Below are 19,210 nucleotides of genomic sequence, written 5' to 3' on the forward strand. Positions count from 1 at the left end.
AGAATTTTTCTCCCAAGCTGCCATGGTGACCCTGCCAGGAAGGAGTGAGAGGGATGGAGGCACCGCCACATAAATCCATCAGGAAAAATAAAGTTGAGTGGGTGGCAGGATCCAGAAGAACCCAGACCTGTCCATCAAAACCTGTAAGCAGATTGGCCTTAAAGAAGGTAACCAGGTGGAGAGGGGGCGCTACACAAGTTAAAAAAGAAACTGAAGAAATGAGTTTCATTAAATAACTTTATAAAATCTTATGAAGAAACAATCTATTTCTTACAACAGAACACAGCTATTTTATAACCCACAGATAATGTCCATAGTTACAGTAAACATAAGTAAAGAGAAAACTAAAAGTAAAATTGGAACAGTTCAGTCCACACAAACACAATAAGAAAAGACTGAGAGGTTCCAAATGCTTAGATTTAGTTCACCAAAGTCTCAGTTTGTGCCTTTGATTATCAAATCTGCACCATATGCTGAGTCTTACCATCTCTCCACTTGCTTGTAGGAAATCCTCAGTTGGAGTCCAGGCAGACTCTTCCTCTGCTGTGGATCACTGCGAGGCAGCCGGCTAAATGACTAGCTCATCAGTTAACTCACAAGTGAACAGACTCAAAGAAAACCCTGTTACAAGAAAATAGAACAACTGAGAATAACAAAATAGAATACTTTTTCCCCATCACCACATGCACCGAGGAGCCGAAGAATCAGACAGCTAAAGTGAACTAAAACAGTTCGGCCAAAATCAAAACAGCATTTAAAGCAGACAATTAACACAGAAGTTATTTCCCTCCCAGGTTCTCGCTGCTCTAAGTAGCATTGTCCATGTTCCCTGATAGAGGGTTAACATCATCAACACCTGCTGCAAAGTACTGCAGTTCAAGGAACAAGTCTGCTCTCTGCTCCCGGCTCAGCCTCTCCCAGCTCACATAGGCCTTAGAAAAGCATCTGCCTTGCCTACTTGCTCATGAAGTCTGACCCCAAACTACCATACCCAGCTCCAGGGTGGAGCGCCAAATCTGCTCAGCAACAGCAACATTCAACTCACTCCTACCTTCCCCACAGAGGCCTCCCAAAGAGATAGCTCCCTATTAGGTGCGTGGGTTACACATGCACACACTAACATTTGTCCTTTCTCCTCAGCTTGTGACCACACAAGCACTAATGTCTTCAGAGCTGATCCAAAAAGAGACTTGGGCATCGAATTCCTACTTTAGGCACCTGAGTCCACATTCAGATACCACTGGCATACTTCAAACTTCCTCTCAGCTACCACCTAATGCCATAGGCATCTAAACTTCTGTGTGAGGGCCAGCACAAAGCCATCTAAGTTCTGCTGTTGCTAAGCAACTTAGTCTGCAAGCCCCAGCAGGACTGGCAAACTAGCCCAGTGGTGGACAACCTGTGACCCATTGGGGCTCTACGTGTAGCCTACGAGACATTTTGTTGACCGTTGCCTATGCTCAGGATTGGCAGATTCAGCTGGCTTCATACCATGTCAGGTTTTTACCTAATGGTATTACTGAAGCGACATGAACGTAAATGAAGGACATGTGAAGTGAGGTGCATGCTGACTACACACAACATTGACTGTGAGAACTGTCCCCTTCTTCTGCAGCCAAGCAAAGTGCTGCTATGGTTCAATCGGCACACCCTGCAAATTCTAGACATGCAAGCACAGTTAGGAAAACTACCCTATCCTGGAAGACTGTCTTGGTTACAACAATCTTGTGGCCCACTGAAATGGAGGGCCACTCATACTGTACTCTTGCTAGATTGTCCATTGCTGAACTAGGCATTTTTCCACCTCTCTTGTCTGCAGGGCCTACTCCAGGTAGGTGTTCTCTGAGTATGCTTAACTGTGAAAAAGAGAGGTAGGTATTTAATGTGACCTTTAAATATTGCTAAGCAAAACTGCATGTGGAATGTAGATGCTTAATTACTGTCTCAGATACAGACCGCATAGGTTTTGAAACCCTAATGAAGCTCTTGAAAATATGATCTGGGGTTAGTAAGACTATGGTGTTAAAATCTTAGGTGTTGCCCAGCCTAATAATTTAGGCTCAGTTCAGGACACTTGAACATGCTGTGATCAGCAGGGTGCCACTTTGTTACTAGACTGTTTTTTCAGCTGTATTTTTGCATGTGCTGAGGTGGGATTTTTAAACCACGAAGATCAGGAATTTGTGGTTTGCACTTATTAACTCGCTATCAGGGTGCATAAAAGTTATGAAGATCGCTAGCTAACAGGATCCAAAGTTTGCTTTTATTTAAAGGATTGTGAATAAAATCCATAGTTCTAATATGCTGCCAGAGTAAAAAATCCTAGATCTGCCAGCACACAGCTGTGTAAGCCATTTTCTTTAGATTACCTCCCATAATGTTTTATAAGTGCACGCTTCTGTTTATACTGAATGACAGACATCTGTACTGGAAGTAGTTCTATGTGCATGTTCAGAATATACATATTAAGAGTTGATTCTTGTACCCATTTGTTTTCTCAAATATATTTTGACAGTTCTTTTTTAAAAAAAGCCTCTTATCCAAAGGTTCAATTGGTGTTACCTCTCAAAGCTACAAAGTCACATTGTAGTATTGTAAAAAAACTTTACAAATATGAATATACTAGACCTCTGTCCATACAATAGTGGTGTTAATGATCCCTAAACTCTAATTCAAAACTAGATATAGATCTTGTCTCAGGCAAAAAATGCACAATGTTAACGATGTCTGTACAGCTGTAGCATAGGGACTATAGTAACAGAATGTGTTTTTCCATTGGTTTAGTGATTCCACCTCTCTGAGAGGCTTTAGCTAGGCTGATGGAAGAAGTAGTGGTGTCTGCACCAGGGCTTAGGTCAGCTTCTCTTCTCTTAGGGCTTGAAAATTTTTCACATCCCTAAGCAATGTAGTCAAGCTGACCTAACTTTGTACTATACATGAGCCATTGTACCAGTCTAGTTACTCCTTTAGGAAAAAAGAATAAGGTATATCAATTATAGAGACAGTGCCGGACTGAGCCATAGTTGCGCTCCGGGCAGTGGGCACGCGGCGATGCGTGGCCCCGCCCCCGGGTGCACTGCGCCCCTTACCACTTCAATCAGGCACCCCCCCCATAGGTTGGCGCCCTGGACAGTTGCCCAACTAGCCCCTCCCTTAATCCAGCCCTGTATAGAGATACAAATGCATCCATGCTAAGAGGTATACTGATTTAGCTATTTTGGTATAAAAGTCACACCCCCTCACTGAATTATTATACCTATAAAAAATGAGTTATATCTATACCTCTGGGTGGATAAGACCTTAGATCAACTTGGTTATAATGGCTCAACATAGATCAACAATGGCTATTAGCCAGGATGGTTAGGAATGGTATTCCTGGCCTCTGTTTGTCTGGAAATGGATGACAGGGGAGGGTTCACGTGATGATTACCTGTTGTGTTTACTCCCTCTCGGGCATTGGCCACTGTCGGCAGACAGGATAATAGGCTGGATGGACCTCTGATCTTATGTTCTTATGGTTAACTCTTTTTCTCGTATTTCTGACCTGTGTTCTTCTCCCTCCTTCCCAGTTCCAGCTGGGACAAAATAGGATGAGAGAGGCTGGCAGTGCCAAAGAGAAGCAGTAAATATCAGAAACTTTACTAAAAAAGCCTGGTACTCATAAGATTTTCAGCCCATATTTGCAGATTCAGAAGGCACGCACAGACAAGATAAGCATCTGCACTTTGGGTACTTCTCTGAACCAAACCCTCAAACCTTTCTCGTGTGAATGTTTTGTTTTGTTTTGTTTTGTTTTGTTCCAGAATGAAGATTTTCCCCCTTTTTCACTTTATCAAGAGATAAATTTCAGATACCTTGGAAAGGCTGATAGTGAGATTTTGATTCAGCCAATTATAAAAATATAATAATACCTTTTATTCTTGTGTGATTTTGTTCAGTTGTGACTGCATTAAAGCTTATCAATACAAATCTAAATTAGATTTTTAATTCATTCAAAATTCAGGGGTGTTTAGAGTTGAGATTTTAATGCATGCCCAGAAAAATCCTAATCTTTGGTGGTATTTAAAAGCCTAAATTATATGACTTCTAAAACAGTTCAGGAGGCTCCATTTCCCCCCTGCTGCCCTTCACCATGTATTCAGGAAAAGTTTTCAGTTGCACTATACTAAGCTGTGTAACTTCCACGAATTTGTTTTCTGTATCCTGCACCTTTAAATCTCTCAAGACTATTGATTGCCAGCAAAAATAGTAATGATGTAAGCCGTTCAATGCAGACAGTCACAGAGAATACACATGACATGTTCTCTCGGGCTTTGTCTATACTGCTAAAATTAAAGCACAAATGCAACATCGCTTTAAAGTGAAAATGTGGCCATGGCAGAAGCACTGGTTTTTTCCTGCTTTGTTCTGTTTTCCCTTTTTTACACAAAATTAAAAGCTCTTCAAAGTGTATCTGGTTACACATTGTGTAAGGACTGAATAAAAACAGGTAAGTCCCATAATCACTGTTGTGAGTTTTGTGTATACAGTGCTTCTAAGTTTTGATGAGGGAATGGGTTCCAGAGACTAATACAAAGCTACTGCAGAAACTCTTGGGCAGCGTCACATCCTTTTTGCAGAGTAGGCCCGATCATAAATTCCTTACGTTGTCTGTTTCTTTTCAGCACTGATTACTCCACTGAAGGATATCAGCACTAGGCCCGTGCATAACTGGTAAAATTAAAAGAGTTAGAGATGGTTTTAAATCCAGACCATATTTAAAATAAAAAAAAATTTGAAGGAATTATCAATTTCCCCCTACAAACCCACATGCTACTCCCACTGATGTCAGTGTGGTATGGTGGTGGGGGAATCAGGCCCTTAACTGGGACATTTTTATTTCAATATTTATCTCCTCAGAATGTTCCTGTGCAGCTGGTGCATGCCAACATATTCCACCACCCATGGTCTTTCAGGATGACACACTGTAAATCCACAGATGCTACAATCTAAAAGTCCTCAAAGCACACGGTGGAATAATGGCCTAGTTAATCTGTGAAAGAATAACATTGGAATATAGTAAAACTATTGGACATACTAAGATAATCAAAACAGTTTTAAAAACTGACTTTTAATAGTCTCTAATGTTTTAAAGGCGTAGAAAGCTCACGAGTACCTAACAACAACAGTTTATTCAGCAGCACATTTAAAGACATCAGATGTTCCGCAAAGTTTCTTTGGAAAGGTTGAGTCTACTTTTCATCTCACTTACACCATTTTTCCACCAGTGGAGCATAACTCTGTTAACTTCACTTGAATTACTCCTGAGCTAGATTAGTGTAACAGAGAGGAAAATCAGGTCCTCGGTCTCTAAAGATATATAATATGCATGACTTTGAAAAATGCTTTTCTGCTTCTTGCATGTAAGGAGGCCACTGAAAGGTTGATATTTTTCATTGCCCAATTTCATAACACATAGGAACTTCCATTAGATGTTTGAGAAAATCCTTTTTCCTGTTAATTGAGGGGTAGTCTGCAAAGCCTAAATCTGTTAAAATCCCTCTTTTGCAGGACTGGAGTTTTGGCAGTTAACACTCTTGCTTAGGGCTCCGTTCTTTGTTCATAGCACCCATCCCCCATACACTGCTCAGTTCAAAATACAGAAGACTTCTCTGCCAAATGCATTGTTCAAGTTCTCCTGTGCTACACACTGCATGAGGTGGCTTCTCATAAGACGCTATTAGAAATCCATTTTCCACCTTCTGTTAACTCAAGAGTCTAGTCAGTACTTTCTAAAATGCTCATGCTATAGCTTCAGACAGAGCTGGATTCTTGAGACACTGAGCTTGCCAAAAGCATCCTCTAAATATATCTATTGCTATATTTCAAGAGATCTGAAATGATTTCTAATGGAACACTGAGAAGCATGCGAGAAGCATGAGCCTTTCTTCATAAAAGTTATGTTTATGGAAAGAAACTAGATGCATCCTATTATATTCATAGCTGGCATTTTGAAAATTGTTTTGTAAACTGCTGAAGGGCATTAGGGTTTAATCATTTGATCCAAAGCCCATTCAAATCTATGAAGAACTTTCCTCAAACTTCACTAGCTTCAGATATGGACTTAAGTTCACACGTTTCTTTCTCACTATATTTTTGGTTTGCGGATATTTTAATATATGATAAATGTATGTCATTATCACAAGAATTTTAGTTGGCTGAACGTTTCTGAATAGGAAAATTTCTTCATGCATTACTTACTAGATGCAATGCCAGGAAAAGAAAACAATCCAGCCTGGCGTATTGTAAAGCCCAACCTATACTCTTATCACCATTGGAATTATACTGTCAAATTAATGTTATAATTCCTGGTGGGATTTATGCCAACTTTTGACCTAACAAACAAATTGATCATCATTTTAAATGAGGATGTAAATCTTAATAGGAATTGAAAGAACATAATTGTTATTGAGATTTCCCTATGGAATCCTTAAAGAGTACACACAGTTATCTTTGCAGCTGTGAGTAGGGCGAAAAGATAGACTTCCAAGGTTCTGCACTCACACAATGGTGTGTTTCAGATTATTGAATATCTCTATGTGCCACCAGTAAAATAGATCCTTCCTTCCTTACAGCCTCTACTCTTCTTACTTTTTTATAGTTGATGGGAAACGCATTCAGGAAGGAAGATGTTATCTCTGAAATTGTTTTCTGTATAACAACAGGATGGTCATGCCTTGATATCCACAGAAAGCGAATGCTCAGCAGGTGGCTTTCTGTATTAATTTTCTGAACCAACTTTTAAGAATGCTATTTTAATTAATAGTGTCATGGAAAGAGGATTTGTTTTTAAACTTTTTTGTATGACCTTCTGAAGTCCTAGATAAATAGATATTTTCTCTCTCTCTTGCTCTCTCTCTGTATACAGGCCCGTACACAGGGGGATGCTCTAGGCAGCCTTTTGTGCTTTTTGCTTCTTCTTATTCTTTTTTTTATTCTCAAAGAGTGAGCTGTTTGCTCGAGATGGTACAGTGTAGGAATGCACTGTTGACTTTCAACAAGTTCTGGGACAGTCTCAAGGCCATGCACCTGGTATGGGAGTGCAGGAGGACTTGGGAAGATCACATAGCTATCTTTGCTGAATGTTTCCCATCTGATAATGCTAATTATTTGGCCTGGGAAAATATGCAAAGTATCAACAAGCTAATTATTGGATGTGGGAAAATATGCAATGTATCAACCATCTTGGTAGGTTCTCAAAACAACAGAGGTGATTACTGTAAATCCAACAGTATAAGTGCCGGGGATATTCCTAACGTTTGAAACTCGGCGTAGACCAAAGCCGCTGAAGGTGCTACGCACTGGCCACTGAGGTCTGTCCGCTGTCCTTCTTCAGGGGATTTCCGGCAGCAGAAGGGACGTAGGCATTGCATTTTATTCTGAGGTTTGCTTAGGCTTAATAAGTATTGTATTTTATTTGCTTCATTGTATTTTACCTTAATATTTGCTTAGTAAAATCTTTAAGCCTTCACCCAATTTGTGTTCTTATTTCCTCAGAATCCCTTAAGGGAAGAACCATTGCCTCTTAGCAATACAGGGGGCTCCATGGCTCAAATCCAGATCCCTTTCCTTCCTCCCATAGTGGGGAGCCCGCGCTGGTACCCCACCCCACTCCGCAAGAGTCTGGAGCTCCAGCTTTGGCTTCCTGCTGGGGCAGAGGTGAGAGAAAGCTCTGAGCTTCACTGTGTGATCCAGCTTGCGGGGAAGAAGTTCTCCCCCTCCCTCTGCCCCTCCCTCTCTGGGGAAATAGCAGCACATGGGCATGCTGCCTGGAGGCTTTTGCCACTGCTCCCATTGTCCGGAATCCAGCCAATGGGAGCAGTAGGAGGCCATGCCTGGGAGCAGCGTGGGGTATGATGGCAAGTAAGGGACTCCCAATCCATTCGTGCCCAGACCTTTGCACTCCCAGCACCCTCAAGCACCCCCCCACTGAGACCCTGCAGCCCCAGCCTGCTCCTGCACCCTACCCCCTGTCTAGACACCCTACCCCCAGCCCACCCTTGCTCCTGCACACTCCCTCCTAGTCACACATTGTACCTTCCCTTACTCTTGCCCTCTCCTCCTGGACAGACACCCTCGTCCCAGCACCCTCCTGCACCCTTCCTCCCATCCATTTTTCCCAATCCCAGGATCTAGGAGTGTCCACAAAATCCACTAATCCTGGAATACCAGAAGAGTAAATCTGGGGTTGGTCTTGCTTTGGGCAGGAGGTTGGACTTAATGGCCTCCTGAGGTCTCTTCCAATCCTATGATTCTATGGGAAGCCCTGTCAGTCCTCCCTGTCCTCTCCCTCCCCCAGTGGGGCTGGAGTGCCAGAGGAGGGACATGTTTCATTTGACCCCCGACCCGAAAAAGGTTCCCCTCCAGTGCCATAATTAAATAAAACATGGAAACCTTTTGTGCTGGACATAAATTAATATTTTACTTTATTTAAAATGAAGTTTGATAAACTAACATGAGAAAGTTAACACGCTTAATTTGTTTCATAATTTAAAATACTATTTCCTTTCCTACTGATTAAATTAAACCATTCTTCATAGCTGCAGCACTAACTAAAGGGTTCAGGTATAATTATGTAATTAATGGCAAGTCTCCATTAGCAACTGGTGGTCCATGGATTGCATTGAGCCAGGTGGGCCATGGGCCAAAACGTTTGAGAAGCACTGTGTTAGGGGTATGGGAGACTGCTGTGTTGCGGCGGGAGGAGCCTAGTGGCAGCATGGCAGGGCTGGGGGAATGGCACCCCCCACCCATGAGAAGCAGCCTGGGCACAGCTTTGCTGGCTGGAAGCTCTGCTTGTACCCACGAAGTGCTGCCCTAACTGAGCAGGAAGAGGCAGCGGGGGGGCATGGTGGCCATGCTGCCTGCCATGATCCCAGAAGGTAATTTCTACAAAACCTTTATTGTTGTGTACATTTTTAGTATGTTATAACAAAATCATTTGATCAATCATTGTTTCCACTTAGATTTTTCATTAATCTCTCTCATTGTTTGATTATGTCTTTGTATTTAAAAAAATTGCAGTCGCCATTTACAAAACTCCTCCCCCCCCCCCGAAATTCCTGCATATGGGTCTGAACGTATATATATGTTGAATTCCTGTAATTGTATCTACCAGACAAACATAGCCAGAGCTTCCTGCCATTACCTACCAATGTGCCTACAACTGGGTCCTGCCATGAGGGCAGGGGACTGGACTCAATGACCTCTCGAGGTCGCTTCCAGTTCTAGTATTCTATGATTCTATGAAATTATATATATATATATATATATATATATAAAAAAAAGAAGTAGCAGCATAAATATATGTTAAGCAATGGCATAGCGAGGGGGGGCAGTTGCCCCCAAGTGCCATGCTGGGGGGAATCAATTTAGTGCCCCTACACTGCCCCATCATCCCTCGGCTTACCTGCTTGTCCTCTGCCCACCGTCACCAGCTGGAGCCTCCTTCCCATCTCTCTATCCCCAGCCCGACACTCCTCCATTTCTGCCGGCGGGCTAGTGCATGCTGGGGCCTGACCCCAAGCTCGATGGGATGGGGAAAGACACGGAACAAGCTCTCCCTCTCCTTCCAGGGTCAGGCTCAGCCATGTTCCAGGTTCGGGGCCTAGCCTCATGGTGGCGGCAGAAGGTAGTGCACATTTTTCCTTTGTCCCCAGGCACATAATGCCCTCACTACGCCTCTGATGTTAAGTACATTTAGTGCTGGTAAAAGGTGCCAGACGCACAATGCTAGAGGTTGAATTCCTGTAATTTTATCTAACAGACAAACATAGCCAGAGCTTCCTGCCAATGTGCTTCCAATTTGCTCTGGATGGACAACCTGAAGATTGTTCATTCTCCATGGCCATTCAATCTTCTGCTGTTTTGTGGATGATTTCAAAAATTTTTATTATGGATTCTTAATATAGATTAGAGGTCCCCAAACTGTATGTATAGGGAGGTGCAGTGGGGCCTCGGCCAGCCCCTATGGTGGGCAAGGAGGGAACCAAGGCCAACTGCACCCCAGTCCTGCTCCAGCACCACGCCCAGCTGTGTCCCCAGTTCCTGGTCCTACTGCCCGGACTGCCCTGGCCAAGGCTCCTCTCATGGTTCCCCTTCCAGCCTCAGCCCTCCCCTCCCACTCCCCCCGTCCCAGCCCCCCTCCAGGCTTCCAGCTCCTGAGATGGGGAGTGGGGTATGGACAGGAGCAAGGAGAGGCAAGATCTTGAAAAGTTTGAGGTCCATTGATATAGACAAAAATGATAATTTAAAATATTGATTTAAACAGTCTTAAATTTCTTTCCTTTATATGAAGAATGTACCAGTTTTCATATTTAAACATTCTAAAATAGTAGTTTACAAAAATCGGTAAAATTCAACGATTTGTAAGAATCCTGCTAGTTCACAGAGGCTTGTATCTATTTATCTGGAGGTGATGAATAGGGTGTGTTTAAAATTTTAAAGTATACAAAATGCCCCAGAGAGAGCTATCTGGGAGTATTTGATTAACAAGGGATTGAGCACCAGATTCAACAGTACTGTTTGTCTGTATTCCATCATTCCAGCAACACAAAAAAAAAACCATAACCCCAATTAAGGTGGTTGGAACTGCTTGGCAACTGCTTTGTGTCACTAGAGCAGCACCAAATGTCCAGAGTTCACTAGTGAATCTGATCAAATGTCTAACTAGGTAATATTTTCATAATGAATCTTTAAAAGCTAATATCTATATTATATCTAAATTATAATATCTATTTTATATTTTAATTTTGTATGCTGTTTTCCTAGTATAACAATCACATTAACTTTACAAATGTATATAAAATTGATATTAATACTTGACATTTTGAAAGGTTGGACACTTGTCTCGGTTTGCTTTATACAGCACTATATATTTCTTTGTATTACTTTTTAAAAATGTAAAGTTTAACTTAAAGACTTCATAGGAAAGGACTGAATGTCCACATATCCTGCAGTGAAACTCTAAAGTACGCCAGGCCTGTTTCATATGCCAGTGGCTGCTCTGAAGTTAATGAACTTGGATTCTTGTTTTTGATAGGTTATGTCCAGTTCTCCATAGAGTTGGGTAATATCTTCTGATCTGATTTAGATTATTCAACACCCAACCTGGGGGTGGGGGAGGGGACAAAGGTTCCTTTACATACCCCCAATCCTGGTTACAGCGGGTGCCCAGTTCTGCCACAGGGTAAATTGTAGTAGTTTCAGGGCAGCCTGTACATACCTGCTAGATGTATCTCACACAGAGCCCATCATGTCCCCTAGGTTAGGTGATATAAAGTCAAGTTACACAAGATCTCTGCCAGCTGGGAATTCCCTAATGCAAGAAGATACTGTTAAAGCTTTTAATGTCCCATTGCATTGCGGGAGCTGCACAAGGGGCTGGACCAGAGGCCAACATCCTGGCCCAATGACCTTTCACTGAGTATCTCCACTGATTTAGCTCTCCTGGAGCTTTGATCAGTGGCAACATTTGTCACTTTAACAAGATCTATAATATCACAGGCTCTGAGGAAGTCACTTGTTCTCTAAACTAATAAGTTTAATATTTTATTTCCATTTTAACAAGTGTTCTGTCTAGATTTTTAACTGCATCTGTGATGAATGGACACTGACATAAATGAAGACCTTTCTCTATCAGGTCCGTATAATGGCATCATATTGAAAAAGGATTTAATTACCTCTATGTTTGTTTCTACTGTAGTACAATAATATTTACTAGTCTGTGATACAGAAAATTTTCAGACAGAGGGTGAAAACAATGGGTGAATGATGGCCAGGGACTTCATGGAAGTTTACTTTAAAGACCTACTTTTGAAAAGCCCAACTGGCCTTCCAGGGATATTTAGAAGGCTTTCAGTCCAGGTAAGATCTGTGCAGTTGTGGTAAATGGAAGGGACTGTGAGAACATGTGCCTCCATCTAGTTGTTTTTCCTCCTGAACCAAATTGGACTATCAGGGAATCTTAGGGGTCCAAGCAGTGAGGAGTCCTGTGGCACCTTATAGACTAACTGAAGTGCTGGAGCATAAGCTTTCATGGGCAAAGACCCACTTCATAAGATACATGCATCTGGCGAAGTGGGTCTTTGCCCACGAAAGCTTATGCTCCACAACTTCAGTTAGTCTATAAGGTGCCGCAGGACTCCTCGCTGCTTTTGCAGATTCAGATTAACACAGCTACCCCTCTGATACTTGACACAGTTAGGGATTCAAGAGATTCCTCCACCCATGTTGACAGATCATCAGCTGGGATGGAGACATAGAGGTCTGTCCCCATGCCTACCGTGAGTTCTTTTATCTAATTGCTTTTCATTTTTACACTGGGACTCTAGGTCTCTTTAAGGCAGTTAAATTTGATTTCATATTGTATTCGTGTTAAAATCCAATTATGAATCGTATCTGATACTAAAACTTTGGGACAAACCCCTGTTGTCAGGTGTATTTACATCTGAACCTGAACGTAAAGTTCAGTCCATCTCCATTATACATATGTTGCTGACATTGAAAAAAAAAGAGTAAAGAACAGCAACAGAGTGATGTGGGTTTTTTAAAATCCAAATCAGTATATGTCTTGTATTCATTATTGGCTCTCTACCCCAAATTGAAAAGATCCTGGTGCCTAGCATTTCCAGATAATGGAAGTGGCAAATAAGACTGATTTTGGAGGAGATCGTGTTTTGTTCTCTGTGGGTACGTCTACACTTGTACCCTAGTTTGAACTAGGGATGTAAAAGTAGGCAACTAAAATTGCTAATGAAGTGGGGATTTAAATATCCCGCGCTTCATTGGCATGATCTCGCTGGCACATTACTCCGCTGAACAGCAGTTTTGAATGTGAAAGTGCACACCAGGACACGTTAGTTCAAACCAAACCCCTTGGATCGAACTAATGTTACTCCTCAAAAAAAGGGTTTTGGTTCGGACTAATGCATCCCAGCGTGCGCTTTCACTTTCGAAACAGTTGTTCAGTGGAGTAAAGCCCCGGCAAGATCATGCTAATGAAGTGCGGAGTATTTAAATCCCCGCTTCATTAGCAATTTCGGTCGCCTACATTTGCATCCCTAGTTTGAACTAGGATGCAAGTATGGACGTACCCCATGTGTGGCTGTAGACTTCAGGCATCCACTGGAGCAGAGACTATTTTGCAACCAACCAACCCTAATGAGGACCATAGTCAGTGTAACTCTCCCTTTCCCCCAAGCAGGAATTCAGGTCATCAAATTAGATCAACTGAGGTTATGGGGTTTCTTTCAACCAAAGATTGAAGCTAGGCCATTGTTTTTGACTTGTTTCCTTGCCACCCACTTAACTGAGCTTTTCTTGCAGATTGTTCCTCTGAGTGCTAGACATGGAGTTGCTCTTTCCTCCAATGGTTGCATGCAGTCCATGACTGGCCTTTGGAGCCAAGAGTATGGAGTTCTGTCCCAAAGTTGTGTGGTAGTCTAATGCACAGCTAGCCCAGTTATTGGGGTGGCTTCTTTCAAGGCCCTTTTGATTAATGACATTTTCCCCATCACCACCACCACCACCATTTCTCCCAGAAACCCTTGGAAATTATTCCCATTGGATTTCACTATGTTTTTCAGTGACTTGGAGCTGAACAAGTGCTGACCTCCCTGCTGCTGAACTAGGACAACAGGCTAATCCTAATTCTGGCAGATGTTTTTGCTTTTAAGCTATACAGGCCAATTTAATTTTCCTCCCAGGAGCAAATGCAAGCATTGCCAAGACCAAGAAATTCAGAGCTAGCTTCCAGAAACCAAGTATGGACTTATGCAGTAGTTACACTAGGTTCCTTCAGTAATGACAGTCCTTCTGGTTAAAATAGCAGTCCACTGCACTGCCAGCACAGGGGAAAATAAGTGGCATACCTTATTGCTCATATTCTCTTCTAACACTGTGTGCTAAAACACATTGTCTGCTTTGTGTGCCACATTGATAATGGCACAGGATTTATTGATTTAAATCCCTGAAGTATGAAAACTGCAGCAATCTTAAATCATTGTTAACATTAAATGCATCCAAAGAAACTATATCACTTTTTGTTTGGGGGTTTTTGGGGGGTTTTTTCATTAAAAATATATTTTTTTTAAAACTAGTTCTGGTCTCTCTTCTCCATGGCTGTGTTTACAAAATCTGTGAAAATTAAATCAGAGAAACAGAGGGAAACACTTTAAAATGTTTAATGTTTCCAGTTAAGAAAACTTTTAACTGGATTTCTTGTTTGGATTAAGAAAGGCAAAACATAAGACTTTGATGTTCCTCATATGCCTATAAAAGAAAGAGAGAGAGAGAGCCTGAGACCCGCCAATAGGATGAAGTTGGCATGAAGCCCTCTTTGACACAGCAAGCACAATGTTAAGGATTAAAGGTCTAATCTAGAAGATATATTGCACCCTAAACAGCGGAACCATTTAGGAGAACATTAAATGGCACTTAAGCTAAACAGTTGTTCTTGGGAACTGTAGTTTATATGTGATTGCTCTAATATTCATTTTAAACTTGCAGGGCTTTGAAAACAAGATGTCATTGTTTTAAGAAAACACACATTTAATCTTCTCCTTTTGAGGCTGTTCTTGAAATCTCTGGCTGCTAGATTGTCAAAATGTTTCAGAGGAAATAAATTGGGCTGATATCAAAACTGATCCTGTTGCACTTCATTTTTAATACTATTTGCATGTGCTTACTGAAATTTTTCTGATCCCAAATAAGCAAACCACAAACGTTTTCTACGATAAAAGTCCATTTCATTTTTAAACAGTATTTCCACTGTTTTATAAGCAAATATTAACAGTACAGTACAAGGCGATGTGAGAACATCAAGAAAGTGGTTGATTCTACATTCATTTACGTTCTGGGTTCTTTAGAAATTAATATTTATGGAACTTTTAGGAGTCTTCAGCCAAAAATAAAGACCACCCAGAGCAAGGTTTCAATTTTAGTATTCTGGGCACAGTTCATATTAAAAAAATCCCTCTTATGAGCCATGTACAGTACATGGATTTTCATGCACATCACTCAGTGAAAGTCTGACGTATATTTCATTCCTAGCAAATTACAGGATATACTTTTATCATTAATTTACTACTTTTTCTCAGTCAGAAAGAGACCAACAGGTCATATCTACCAGACAGCCAAAACCAGCATATAAGAAGGTAGCAAAGTGAAGACTCCTTTTCTTCCATATACTGTATATACAGTACCATTCAAAATACTCATATATTTGAGGTGGCCACTGGAACCTAAAAGAAAAGAAAAATGGTTACTATATGTTTGACAAATACCTGGTGGAAATGTTTCAGGAAAATGGTTGCTTTGCTACAAAATGTAGTTTTAATTAACCTGAAATTATGGGATCTTCACAGAAATTTGCTAAATAATTTCATCAATTTTTTTTCAGGACTTTGTGGCAGTGACAAATTATACCCTAATAACCTTCAAGCTGACTGTTGACTCACCTGAGATATGTGAGATCTTGGCTCAATTCCTTTTTCCATCCATTGTGAAGAATGGATTTGAAATTGTCTCCAACAATGTAGGAGAATTCCCTCCCCAAAAGCCATGGGATATTCTGGGAAAGGTGTCTCTTCATTTTTCCCATGGAAAATTAAACAGTTATTAAAGTAAGGATTTGATCCTGGGTTTTTCACAACCTGTGTGATTACCACAAGGCTATAAAGCAGGGGTAGGCAATATATTTTGCAGGGGAGGGCACTTAAATGTTGGTACATGGTCACAGGCTGCCCCAACCTCTCCTGGAAGGGGCGGAGTCTGGGGCAAAAGGTTCAGGGTTTGGGCACTAGCCTCCCCCTGGAGTTGTCTGGGGCTCGAAGCTTTGAATTAAAAACACAGCAAAGGATTCACAACACTACTGTGTTGTCTGGCAGCCACCTGGGGTTACTGTGGCTATTTAAAGGGCTCATGGCTCTGGCCCCTGCCAGGATAGCGCACCACTGAGAATCCACAAATCCTTTATAAGATCCTGCTGCCTGAGCCACCTCCTGGAGATTCTGTGGCACAGGCAGCAGGTTATGAATAGAAAGCAGCCAGATGCAGTCCATGGGCTGGATCCGGTCTCGGGCTGCCTGACCTCCCTCCCCCCCACCACCCCCAGTCCTGCTATAACATCATTCTTACCATGGCCTAATGACTATTCATTGTTAATCCTTTTTTTTTAATTTCAAAATTTTTTGGAACTGACACCAAAGCAAAAAATCAATTATTCACCTGACTCTAGTATGACCATCCAATCTCCTGACTCCTTCCTTCTTCAAATAACACTACAAATTTAAATGGAACAGCTTCTGTGAGGACTACTTGAAAAATGGGTTCAGAATGAGATCCAATAGCTTGCTATAAAATGTGCATCATGGTGCACAGATACTTTAGAGATGGATAATGCAATGCAAAGCTCCTCTCATCTAGGGTGTTCCAGTCCAGCCCAATTTGATAGTGACTGAAAGTTGTTGCCAGCTGGCAGATCATTGGTAGTTTATATGAAATGACTTAGTGGTTTCAGTCCAGTTTCCAGGAGATCCCAATCTGATACCAATTAGTCGCCCTTTTTGACTATTTGAGAAGGGAGCCCAATGCTGAACCAGAAAAGAGAAGGAATGACCTCCCCAAATCTCTGAGTTGGTCCCAGCTCCTTTGCAAGTTATTATCAAAGTGCACTGAGGCTACGTCTAGACTGCAGGCTTCTTTCGGAAGAAGTTTTTCCAGAAGAGATCTTCCGAAAAAACTTCTTCCTAAAGAGAGCGTCCACATTGCATCGAAAAAGCGATCTTTTTTTTCGAAAGATAGGGTCCACACTGACTGGACACTATCTCGCATGTAAGGTGTGATTACTATGGATGGAGTGGCCACCAAGGCACCTGTGCTTTTTCCTCTTTCCTCCTCTTTTGAAAAAACTCCCTCTTCCTCGTCCACAAATGACTTTTTCCGAAAGAGCTCTTTTGGAAAAATGCATCTTCCTCCTCACAGAAAGAGGTTTACCAATGTTGGAAAAACCCCTCCATTCTTTCAATTTTCTTTCAAAAGAATGTGATTGCAGCATGGCCGTAAGTGATGTTTTTTCAGAAAAAAATCTGTTTTTCCGAAAAAAAACCTCTGTAGTGTAGACATAGCCTGGCAGAACACAGCGGCAGAGTCCAGCACCTTGCATGAGCATTATGCTTGTATGAAAAATTTCCCACAGACTTTTCAAAGACTAAGCCATTCATGCTTCTCATCATTATCATGTGATTAATATTATAGCATTTGCAAAGCTGTTTTAGTCAGGCTGGGTTGGATTAAAAATAGCAGCTGATGACTCCTGGAAAACATTCTGCTTGAAAACAATGTATATTCTGGCACTATATGCTTGCTAGCTCTGTGTGTGGTGTTCTGTCCCCATTTTATATTATTAATAATATTTGCATGAGTCCAGTGTCAAGATATGAAAATAGCAATTGCCAGATTAAGGCAAACTAAGTGCCCAGTGAGACCCTGGGTCAACAACAGCAAAGTACAAAATAAAGCTCTAGGGTAGTGTAAAAGGCTTTACAAAAAAGAGAATTTTGTTGGGCTGTAAGCTGATGGGTGCTGGTTTGAATCCCTTCAGCAGGAATGAGCAGAACTCACAAAAAATAAAGTGGGGAAGGCTAAATGGGCCCCAGTTTACTGAACGTTTTGCGCATCTTGCCAGCCTACCTGTGGAGCATTCAGAGATGTACTGTTCCTCCAACACTTCTAGATGCCTATCCCAGATATCCTCCCATTCCTGATGCTATTACCTTCTTCCCAAATGAGGCTGATTGCCTGTTATGGCCTGTCCTGCCCCTCCCGCCCCCCCCCCCCCACCTCCGATGAAGCTGCTCTGTCTCTAGATCACTGCTCCATCCAGGCCCTGACCAACATAGGAGCCAAAAATCTAAGGATTTTGCTCTCATCTGTCTCTGAACTCAGTAGCACATTGTGATGGGCAATGAAAGAAGTGCTACCTCCCTAATGATGGCAACATTTCTGCATGTGTAAAATTAAACTTCCTCTTCTCCACAACTGTTTTTCTATCTCCTCCCTTGTCCTCGTTGGGCCCCTATGCCTAATGTTACTCCACTTCCTCCTGCCTTCTACTCCAGTGGTAGCTACTCAGCATCTGACTGAAAAACCTGCTGAGTGTCTCTACACACACAAACCTCATTATCCTCATGTAGGAACTGCTTGATTACATTAAAGTGAAAGTGTACAGGAGGGAGATGAGGTGGAACACCACAAGCTTCACTCAGAATTCATTTCCATATAGGATTTTGAAAATTCCAATTTTTTTTTTGCATTGCTGATGTCTTTTATGTTTCCTGGGTCTGCATAAATTCTTCTTGTTGGACAATGCTTACTACAAAGTCTCTGGCAAGAAAATAGAGCTTAGGAAAATAGAGCTGGGCCACTTAGGAACAGCTTCTTCTTAATAATGTCAGCTATTGACAGAGATGGAGAATTTGAGTAGAAGATTATTCTACTTTAAGAGATTTATACAAGGCCACTAGACCAAATGGTGCTCAAGGGAGAAGCATTCTCACCTCCCCATTTGTTAAACATTTGAATATCATATTTTTTCTTGAATTTGTAGTGCATTTCATGGTGTTGATGCGTGAATCATAGAATACTAGAACAGATTTATCCCTATCATAGACGATGATAAATTTACACTCTAAGATTTGTAAATCTGTATTTACTCATGCCATATATAAGCTAATAAAATCCATTTCCTCTAAACATAGAGAACCTTTGTTGTTTTGGGAATAGCTGAAATGTACTAACATCAAGAAATTGAACAGTTCTCAAACATTAGATGGATCGATATTAAACAGTGTTAAAGAAGGTAACATCCTTAAAATGTTAAACCTCGTCCTTTAGTCAAAAGACACTTTTCTTGCCTTTGCCCTCATAAACTGAAGCACAACATCAGAGAGAGCCAAAGACTGGCCAATGGCAGGTTTCAAGTGATAAAATAGCATGTGATGTCAGTCTCTTGTCAGTCATCATTGATCAAAGATATGTTTTAATGAGCCTGAGCTTCAAAAAGCTATGCTCACCATTTGCAGTGTGAGCAGAATCCTCACAGCTCTCCACACATTAGGAGAAGTGTCCTTCAGCTCTGTCTCATGAAAGAATTGAAGAACTTGACTTCTCA

At 41.5% G+C, this 19,210-nt stretch overlaps 1 long non-coding RNA gene across 1 annotated transcript in view; it reads left to right on the forward strand.

Moving 5' to 3' along the window:
• LOC149525186 (uncharacterized) overlaps nucleotides 1-6,925 on the forward strand; it is a 259,587-nt gene extending 252,662 nt beyond the window's left edge. Inside the window, exon 5 of the long non-coding RNA XR_016349269.1 lies at nucleotides 506-6,925. This is a non-coding gene — a long non-coding RNA (uncharacterized LOC149525186). The remainder of the gene's footprint in view (nucleotides 1-505) is intronic.
• Nucleotides 6,926-19,210: the final 12,285 nt, after the last annotated feature.

This window comes from Pelodiscus sinensis, chromosome 3 (genome assembly GCF_052426305.1).
Source record: "Pelodiscus sinensis isolate ZL-2025 chromosome 3, ASM5242630v1, whole genome shotgun sequence".
In the NCBI taxonomy this organism is placed as follows: Eukaryota; Metazoa; Chordata; order Testudines; family Trionychidae; genus Pelodiscus; species Pelodiscus sinensis.